Raw genomic sequence first — 11419 nt, 5'->3', positions numbered from 1 at the left:
TAGCTTATGCTTTCTATCATTCGTTAGCGCAGCTCCGAAATACTTAACTTTTATACATGCCTTAGTAATGTTCCACTAATATGCAGAGTGCACTGAGATGACTCTCTTGAAATCGATTAAATAAGAGCACACAGAAAGTCGCAGTGAAAATACATCGGTTGGCCATAGTTTCACTGCTTACAGATCAGGCCTGAGATTTCATCAAGTGTACAGGATTTAAATATCCATATCACGATCACTTGTTGGGCGTGTTGTCGGACTAATACGTCCACATTGACAACTGTGATGTCAACGTCCGGCCTGTGTTTTTTGTCACTATGCTCTTTCGCTGGCTGAAATATCTCATCTGGTTGATATTGGCCATTGACATTTTCTCTTTATTGTTCATCTGTTCAGCATCTAGTGACATTCGCTGTTGACTCAATAAATTCATCTGCTGAAATAGTCAACATCTACCATGCTACACCCTAAGATTTCAGCGTACCCTGGCTCGGGTACATACATGAAATTTTAACAAATATCTGAAACACTGACGTGCCATAACTCCGGGTCATAGTAGACGAAGGAACAATGGTGGCTAAGAGTGATTCCACATTCTTCAAAATCTTGGCCTTTCCCAAACCATGACCCCATTAACGGATGTAGTTTAACCAGTATAAGAATGTACGCACATGATTTAATTGCAGCGAACATTATTGTAGAATGTAGAATAGAAATCAGTGATAGCAAGGAACTGAAAACCAACAAAGGAAGAATACTGGACTTCAACTGATGAAATGTTGAGAAGTTTTCAGTAAGAACATCTGAAAAGTACATGCGATGCATATATATATATAAGTATTTTGAACCGAAGGGGTATAAAAATTTTGTGGCATTGAGTCTGTTAGCAGCAGAACCAAGAGGAAAGCATGTGAATGTATTTCTGGAAAACCAAGAGCGGTTTTTGGGAAAGATGTATAAAAGTGTGGAGGGAGGGATGGAGTAATACAAAGATAGCATACACATGTTATGTAGCGGGGATCAAAGAAGAAGAAGAAGAAGAAGAAGAAGAAGAAGAAGAAGAAGAAGAAGAAGAAGAAGAAGAAGAAGAAGAAGAATGACTGGCAGAAAGCGAAGGAGAATAGGAAGAGCAAACAGAGGTGAAGAAGAAGAAGAGGCGCGGGAGGTAACGCCCACGGAGGAGTAGGAGGAGGAATCTGGGCAAAATGGTGCTGGAAATTGCTATAATAAGTATTCCTACAGTATAAACCGCTAACCAATTACATGCTTGAAGCTACCGAGCTAATAATAATAGGTGTTGATCATGTCGATCTAAACAAATATACGTATATATATGTGTGTGTGTGTGTATGTATGGATGTTTATATACATACATACATACATACATATATATATATATATATATATATATATATATATATATATATATATATATATATATATTAAAAGTAAATAGACACCGCTCGTTATACCGTTTTATCTGTGCGGACACTACCTGGTGGTTCAAACTCGTTAATGCATTATAATTTTCATTTGAGATTACGGCAAAATAATTGTTTATAGTAACTAACCATGCCGCGAACACTAGAAGCAAAGATTTGTTTGATTTTCAAAGTAAATAGCCAGCATCATTTTTTTTTTCTTATAAGATTTATTTCTCCTTTTTTTCTTTGTGTATTTACTGGTCGAAGAAGATATTTCCTTCTAGCTTCTCTATCATCGTAGTCACGTTGCTCGAGATATTTCAGAAAAGTACTGCGACTCATTTGAAGTTGTTCTGCAATATCAGCTGCTTTATAATCAGGATTATTTTAAAGAATCCATCTGAACTCAACTGTCAGAGAGCTCAAGTTGGCCTGAGCAGGATGCTGTTGGTTCCTTAGCTTGTTGGTGAATTGAACAACTATTATGTTGACAATGGCACGAGGTATCATAATGCTCTTTTCGCTGGCTAAGTTTACCCTCTGATTGATCAGCAATATGCCTTGTTTGAAAATAAGACAATATTTTGTTTCTACTATTTGGGACATGGCTAGTTGCTATAAGCAATTAATATAATACAATCTAAAACCATGGCACTCACTGACACCCTCTTCATAAATACTAAATATGGTGGTTGCACAACGCTAACACCAAAGACGAGAACACACTGAAAATATCTAGTAAACTGTTTGACGAAGCATGGAAAAAGTGACATGAATGTAATGCCTCAAAATGCAAGATCTTTACACCTAACACAGCAATGTTCACTCTAGATGGTTCCTAATCAGAGCACATCACACGCAGATTTTGTACTTCATGACTGTGTGGGTGGAGTATGTACCAAATGAGTCAAAAGGCGTGAAATGGCGGGTTTTGATTGCAGCTAGTTTTGAACAAACGAAAAAATCTAGATCTGAAACAGGAGAGGCATCAACCAGAGATTCAGTGTTAGGACTTTATATTTTCAATCACAACATTCGCGTCCATGTGATCGTATGTAAAGCTTTAACACTAAAGAAGTGAAAACTATGAAATTCATTTAAGAAAACGTATTTCAAGTGCCTAAGAAATTTTTAGACTTACCTTCTAAAAGTGTAAAAGTTTTCCCAAGTGATCCAATATTTTTTCACTGATGAATTTGGTAAAGTTTAGTGCTAATGTTATTAAGATTCTAACAAAGGTTTTAACAAAGTACAACTGTGTTCGAGTCCAGATTTGTTTTTAGAAGTATTGCCTTTAGTTTTTGTATATCTGCAAAATAAAAAAAAAGCGATTATTGGTTTCAAATAAACAAAAAGTGATAATTAGTTTCAAATGTTGGCACAAAGCCAGCAAGTCCGGGGTGGGATTAAGTTCGGGAAGTTAGTAACGTTGTCTCAGTGTTTACACATGTTTACACTATATATTACTTTGATTTAAGTATCAGAAAATAAAGTATGTATTTATGTATTCATATATATATAATATATAATATATAATATATACTATATATATACATATATGTATACATATATATATATATATATATATATATATATATATATATATATATATATAATACACTCACACACACACACACTCACACACATACACACACACCACACACACACACACACACACACACACACACACACACACACACACACATATATATATATATATATATATATATATATATATATATATATATATTAGCATATTATTTTTCACAATATTCTTAGGTATCATTTTCAAAACGTGCTATTAAGGAAATTCTCTATATCATATGGAAATTAAGCCACACTTGCCAACAGGGTTACGCCATTACATAAAATTGGTTGCATTGAATAATGATGAAACGATTGTAAAAGATGTATAAAATTGATTTCTTAACTCCCTTCTTCGATAAGTGTGTGTGTGTGTGTGTGCTTTACGTATGTATTTTCCACGACACAAGTCAAATTTTCAGTCCAAAATTTACATACCATAAAGGTAGGTCAACATATATACCAATACGACTTGGGACGACCAAAATATTCCATGTAAAATACAGCAAACTTTGAAAGGATATTAAAGATTTTTAAATGTTTACAAAACATGTTTATGCTATAGAGGCTGTTTACATTAAATTTGACGATTTCCTATGTCTCATTTTTTTATTCGGGAACAACCTGATGTATTAGTGAACAGCCAACGACGATAAAGAGAATAACGATTACACTTATAGTTGAGAAATAGTTAGCTGACGTGGAGGGCTGGAAGTTATCTCAATATAGGAAAGGTGGAGACTATAGAACTGGGAAAGAGAAGTAGGTACGACAAAAAGAAGGGAGGAGCAGGTACTGAAACCACATAGTGGCAAAACGAGCTTCTTACCAGAGAACCACGCCTATAATAGACAACAAAATGATTATAAGGATAGTGAGTGTGTATGTATATATATATATATATATATAAATATATATATATATATATATATATATATATATATATATATATATATATATATATATATATATATATATATATAGAGAGAGAGAGAGAGAGAGAGAGAGAGAGAGAGAGAGAGTGTGTGCGTATATATATATAATCTTATACATACATGAACATATACATATATATAGCTTATATATATGTATATGTATATGTATATATATATATATATACATAAAATTTATATACATAAGATATATAAGACATAGAGCTTAAAGAATTTAAAGTTTATATACCTGCTTTTACATGTATATGATCTGAATATCTAAAGTTTATATATATACACACATATACGTTGTTTAGTGAATATAGATACAGTACACAATTTATGCTTATATACTTATACACAGTGATGTGCGTGTGTGTGTGTGTGTGTGTGTGTGTGTGTGTGTGTGTGTGTGTGTGTGTGTGTGTGTGTGCATATATAAATTTTCTATTACATATATATATTTATTCATATACATATTTATACTTTATATTGTTTATATGCTGTATACACATACACGCACACACACACGCAAATATATATATATATATATATATGTGTGTGTGTGTGTGTGTGTGTGTGTGTGTGTGTGTGTGTGTGTGTGTGTGTGTGTGTGTGTGTGCATATATATACTTTCGATGACATTTTAGCTATCAGAGAATATGATATTTCGCCACAATGCCCAGATAGCAATCATCGGTTATCGTATAGACAGAATATTAAATAGGGTGTATATATTATTGGAGTAAAAGATATACAGATATGTCCTAACACATAGCTCTTTAGCCAAACTGTTGCAAAGATCCATTCAAGTGATTAAAAACATCTAAGCTTTTTATCATTACTCTTACTATTATTATTGTTGTTGTCGCTGCTGTTGATGTTGGTATCAAAGACACGCTCATATATACACTTAGATAGTTGTTTGCGTACGCGTGTGTATGCATTGCATGTATATGTATATGTCAATGGGTTCTTTTTCGTACAGCTATACACACAAGCACACACACACACACACACACACACACACACACACACATATATATATATATATATATATAGATATATATATATATATATATATATGAGAGAAGAGAGGAGAGAGAAAGAGTGGAGAGGAGAAATAAGGAGGGGGAGAGATGGAGGGAGAGATAGCAGGAGGGAGAGAGAAAGAGTCAACAGATGAGATCCAAATATATTCAGTAGAGAAAACACTTAATAGCGCTCAAATGATTTGAACTTACACTCCAAAATCTTTGCCGAGGACTAAGTCCGCGGGGTAAAGTATGGCTATAAGAGGAACTCAGGTCCGCTGATACGGAAATAATGATGCAAATGAACAAGCTTGGGCTTGACATATAAAGTATACATATATATATACATGGAAATAGAGAGAAACAAAGACTGAAATATTCTGACAATGGACATTCATAAATGTTTATATAGTTAAAGAGCAGATTTACACAGAGAATGAAGACATAAAAAACTAAGGATAGAATGTATGGTTTTATAGGTCCTGCAGCAGTTTCTAGGGTCTCGAAATTACATGATAATGTTAGCAGATAGAGTTTGTACAGAGTCACGAATATGCAACGGGTAGTAGATGCATATAAACATTACGGTAAGTCCGGTCTCTGTTTTCCACCCTGAAACCATCTAAATATTGGAAAAGAGTCACCTGTATCAAGTTGATTGACGCCGAGTATGAAAATGCCGATCTGGTGACTGTTGCTCAATGCTCAGTAAGCATTGTAAAGCTGTAAGACGTGATAGGACAGATGCAGGGGAGAAAACGAAGTCGTGGCCAGCAGGAATGAATACAGCAGACGTTCTGACTGCGCCCGCACACCGAAATTTATCCAACAACTGCAGGATAAAGTAATGGAAGATCTGAGCAAGGATGTCTGGGATTTGGTGAGAGAGGAGGAGTGTTGGAATTGTCACCATGGAGCTTGTTCCGAACGAGAACCTTCACTACCATTCGTACAAAAGACGCAAAGGACAAATTCTAACAGCCAAGGCAAGGAGAACCACTTGAGGAAGGGAGAAAAGCTCTTGAACAAGTTTAGGCATCCCGATGAGCTGTGGACAATCTGGTTCCTTTCAGGTGAAAAGAACTGTCAGGACCAGTTCCACAACACCCAGAACAAAAGGTGGTTTGTCCAACGTAACCAATTTCTCCCAAACTGTGATGGCTTTTGGGTGTGTCTTCAGTGAGGGTAATGGCATGCGGCTCCACCTCTTTGAATAGGGCCACATCATCAATTCAGAGAGCTATGGGAAGCTGCTGGAGATTGTGGTCAATCTCTACCTATAGAGGATTGCTGCTGGAAGGCCATATGTGTTGCAGCAATATCCGATCCCTTGCCATTCCTCAAGAAAGTGCCAAATGTGGTTATCGGAGAATTTCTATGACTTCACCAGCCCCAATTTCTGGTTTCCAAATTTCCACGATTGTAATGCCTTGAATTACAATGTGTATGTTGCGGTTGAGAAAGACACCAACTGCTCTGCTTGCAATACCAAGGTTGAACTGGTGCCGAAGATAAAGGATGTGTTCAAATATCTGGCTAGCTACAGTCTGGAACGCATGCACCAGATTCCAGAGTCGTCTCGAGGCCATGGTCGAAGCTGTGGGCGACTACTTTGAGTAAATTGCTATCTCCCAGCTATAATATAGTTCATATTTATTTTTTTTTTTTTTAAATGCTATTACTTTTGGAGGAAATATTTGGTTTCATTTTCCTTTTGTGCTGTTGAATTGAACCCAAACACCCTTTATATATATATATATATATTATATATATATATATATATATATATATATATATATATATATATATATATACAACAAGCAAAGTAGTTAGTTAGAAAATTTCTATAGGAGACGAAGGTTGTAACTATACAGACAAGTAACGAAGTAATGTTTACCATCACTTCAATATGACTGTCCGACATTACTATCTTTTTTAATCCCAGGAAGAGCCTCATCCAGCTGGTTATCAATGCAATCTGATGTATATATATAAACGTACATACATACATACATGCATGCATACATACATGGGGATTCTTCCATCTTCACAGAGGGTTGCTGTCTCATTTTGCTTCCTCAGTGTCAGACTTGCCGTTCTTGACCTCTCAGATGATAATTCAGTCTCACAGCAAATCTGCATGTTTTGAAATATCGGTGGCAGACAAAAGCTCTAACTCGTTTCCACCTGGTTATGTCTACATATGTCGCCACTCTTCCATCGCCATAAAACTTTCAATACAAGGAATGCAAATGAGCTCACCATAAAGAGATATGTTCGTCATTGGATCATTGATAAACGCTTGTTTATGAATACAATATGAATACCACTCTTTCGGTGTCCCTCATTATTACCTTTTTATAAGCTGAAGCGAAATGAACAAAAGGTTGCTGTAGCAGCAGCTAGGGGTCCCTCACTCCCAGTAATTTTACTGCTCACTCTGACACCAACCGAGGATATTTCTGCGTCCCCGCGTCCAAATGGAATGTCGTCAAACATGCAACTAATAAGTAGGTATGTGTATGTGTTGAGTGCAGAATGCCCCAACATACAAACGCATACATTCAAGCACACACGTATAGCTAAATGAAGATGAAGGGTTACACCAAGTCTGAGTGTGTGTATGTGTGTGTGTGTGTGTGTGTGTGTGCGTGTGTGTGCGTACGTGTGTGTGTGTGTCGTTGACGATTTTCTTCCTCTGTCTTCCCTTCCTTTGGACTTTCCTCTATTTCTGAAAAAGAGCTTCGCTCGAAACGTTGATTCCTCTTTCCTTCCTTTCCTGAGAATACAGTGCTTGTACCACGTACTCGCGTTCTTGTTTTTTCTGGTTTGATCTTCTTTGGATTCAATATATATATATACATACATACATACATATATATATATATATATATATATATATATATATATATATATATATATATATATATATATATATATATATATATATATATATATATATATATGTATATATGTATGTATGTATGTATGTATGTATGTATATATGTATGTATGTATGCATGTATGTATGTATGTATACTGTTTCCGCTATAAGATTCAGTGACTCATAGTAGAATTCTTGTCTAACACCCAATATCTTCAGTGGAGCTTCATAAATAAACTGCAATTTTATTTGGGAAAGCATTTACATTAGTATATATACACACAGAAGCAGAAGTAAAGTAATGAAGTTCATGGCATAATTTGTTATTTCCTTGTCATTTTAATTTCCTATTACATCTCTGTACTCGACAGACGCTTCGTACTGAAGCTTATGTATATTGAGATCTAGCACCACGTTATTAGTGTCGCTATGACTAAGCAAACTATTACTGCTAATAATAATAATGGTTTCAAATTTTTCCACAAAGGCATCCATTTTGGAGGGTAAGCGACAAGTTGATTACATCGATCCCAGTGTTTCACTGGTACTTAAATTATCGACCCTGAAAGGATAAATGGCAAAGTCGACATCGGCGATTAGTAATAATAATAATGATAATAATAATAATAATAATAATAATAATAATAATAATAATAATAATGATGATGATGATGATGATGCTGATGATAATTTCTTTATTTTTATTTGATGATAATATTAATAATAGCAATATTAATAATAGCAATATTAATAATGATATATATATATATATATATTACGGAGATGCACTTGCATAGCAAGTGACCTGATCTGAGATCGTGTGCTGGAACGAAAACAATTGCAGCGTGGAAGGTGTTTATAAGCCATTTAAAATAACACACAAAATCCGTTAGATTCACTTCCACATTTAAATTTAATTTGTCAAAATATTTTCGTCGCTTTGAGACCGCGACCTGTTCACTGACAAAATTTTGTGCTGCAGCAGTGAATCTAACGGATTTTGTGTGTTATTTTAAATGGCTTATAAACACCTTCCACGCTGCAATTATATATATATATATATATATATATATATATATATATATATATATATATATATATATATATATATATATATATATATATATATATTTGTTCATATGATGATATCTCCACAATGTGTTGATGATGAGAAAAACATGTAATCACTACCAAAATAGCAAAAGATTTCTCCGCAAAAACTCTAAAGTAGACTCCTTAAGGATCGTTCTCCTTGGTTATATACATATTCAATTTCCTTATTACTGTTGTTGCCTCGTCTGTTGAGTGTGCAGAGTACACGGGGATGATGACAGGATTTTGTTTAGTAGTATCAATTACTGAATCATCTACAATTATCTCGTGGTTTAGAAGTTCCGAAAAATGTTCAATGTAGCGACGTGTGATTTCTACCGATTTAATGTGTAGGGTAGAGATCTAGGAAAGCAAAAGAGCCAATAAACATGCTCCATAAGATGATAAAGCTTCTAACTGTAATTTGCATCAGAAGCAGCTTGAATATTATGAGCAATATCTTCCCCCAAGCAGTTCTGTACCTTCCTGAGTGATCGCTACTTCAGCAATTTTGTGTTTTTGAGTTTTTGTGTTATATTCTGTTGCACAACTGATGGCCCACGGTGCAATAATATATAGTGGGCATTGTAATTTGCAGACAGGAGCCTCTGAACTTCAGCAACATTTCCATCAAATCAGTCCCTATTTGGCGAAGGATAAAGCGACGCTATGGAAAATACACAAACTTGGTTGTCCGGGTTACTTTGTATCAATAATTAAACCCATTGGTAGATAGATTTAATTATCGATGGTAGAATTGTGGAACCCATTCCAATAGAAAATGGTGTCAAGCAAGGTGACATCCTTGAATTTTTGCTGTTACTCTCACCATACTTTTATCTCGGATTGCTCTTCTGAGATATGAGCGAGGTACCGATCTTCTGATATTCCCTTTAAAATGTGTCGATTTGCGTCTTAGTTGCTCGTATAGTTGAAGATATACAAATTGTCATGGATCGTATTTCTGCATGTTTCAAGGCATCTGGACTCAGCTTTAGGCTGAACGAGACTGCTCTCATGTTCCAGCCTGCACCAGGAAATCCATAGGTGAAACAATCTACCTTAGTTGAAGGAAAAGTACTGAAAGTGGTAGACAAGTCTGGGCAACACATTCAACCGTTCTTGCTCCTTGGATGACGAAATATATTTAAGGCATCAAAAAGCAACTGATTCTTTCATAGTTCTTTATTCTCACATCTGGTCTCAATATCGCATCAAAAAACGAACAAAATTTGCTGTGTACCATACAAATGTCGCTCTTTTACTCATGTGAGACATGGCACTTTTATAGGCATTACATAAGGGTCCTTGAACTCTTCTATCAGAGACACATTCTGAATGTTGGCTGATCTTTGCTTGTGGTTTCAAGAAACAAAGGTTTTGAGGGGATCCGACGTCCTGAGCATTAAGACGATGGTGAATAAACACTGTATACCTTGGACTAGAATTCCTAAACAGATGCTATATGGTGAACGTGTTTTTGGAAAACATCCCCCACCACCCCAGCAGAAAACAAGACCAGGGTTTAAGAGGTGTGTAAAGTACTCGTTGAAAGCATGTAAAATGAGGGAGGTAAATTTTGAAAACAATGCTCATCACCGTCACAAATAGGGGAGGGGGAGACATGAGATAAGTAAAGGAAGGAATGGGTATTTTCGAAAAAAACACGCATTTTTCGTTCAGCATTTAAGCGAGCTGATCAAAAACGCACCATCGCTGTAATGAATGGGGAAAACTTGGTCTGTAATATCTGCGGAGGTAAATATTTATCAAAAGCTGGGCTCATTAGTCACCGGCAGAGACACAAGTTTAAAGTATAAATTTGTCTGATTGCACAATATTCTTAATGGTCAATAATGGCATTCCTCGGTCACGAGTGGACAGCCATCATATATATACATATACATATATATATATATATATATATATATATATATATATATATATATATATATATATATATATATATATATATATATATATATATATATATATACAAACATACATATATATATATATATATATATATATATATATATATATATATATATATATATATATATATATATATATATATATATATATATATATATATATATATATGTATGTATGTTTGTATGTATGTATGTATATAGTTATAGGAATATGTATATTTGTGTATACACACGTGCGCGCTCACACACATAGATAGATAGATAGAAACATACATACATGCATACATACATACATAGAAACACACACGTTTTTATATACAAAGACACACTGTTATAACTAGTTTTAAAAAATTGACAGGGACATAGAAATAGACGAAATCTTACTATATGTGTGCGTGTGTTTATGCATGTATCATATATATACACGTAAATATATACATACACAAATATATGTATATATATATATATATATATATATATATATATATATATATATATAGATAGATAGATAGATAGATAGATAGATAGATAGATA

General features: G+C 34.4%; 1 protein-coding gene across 1 annotated transcript in view; it reads right to left on the bottom strand.

Moving 5' to 3' along the window:
- Window positions 1-2728, bottom strand: part of LOC106873734 (carboxypeptidase D) — a 235135-nt gene extending 232407 nt beyond the window's left edge. Inside the window, exon 1 of the mRNA XM_052973529.2 lies at window positions 2566-2728. The gene's annotated coding sequence lies outside the window, so the exon portion shown is untranslated. The remainder of the gene's footprint in view (window positions 1-2565) is intronic.
- Between the last annotated feature and the right edge of the window lie 8691 nt (window positions 2729-11419).

This window comes from Octopus bimaculoides, chromosome Z, assembly GCF_046866305.1.
Source record: "Octopus bimaculoides isolate indiv1 chromosome Z, ASM4686630v1, whole genome shotgun sequence".
Classification (NCBI taxonomy): domain Eukaryota; kingdom Metazoa; phylum Mollusca; class Cephalopoda; order Octopoda; family Octopodidae; genus Octopus; species Octopus bimaculoides.
The sequence above is the reverse complement of the archived record's forward strand: the minus strand, read 5'-3'. Positions and strand labels throughout refer to the sequence as shown.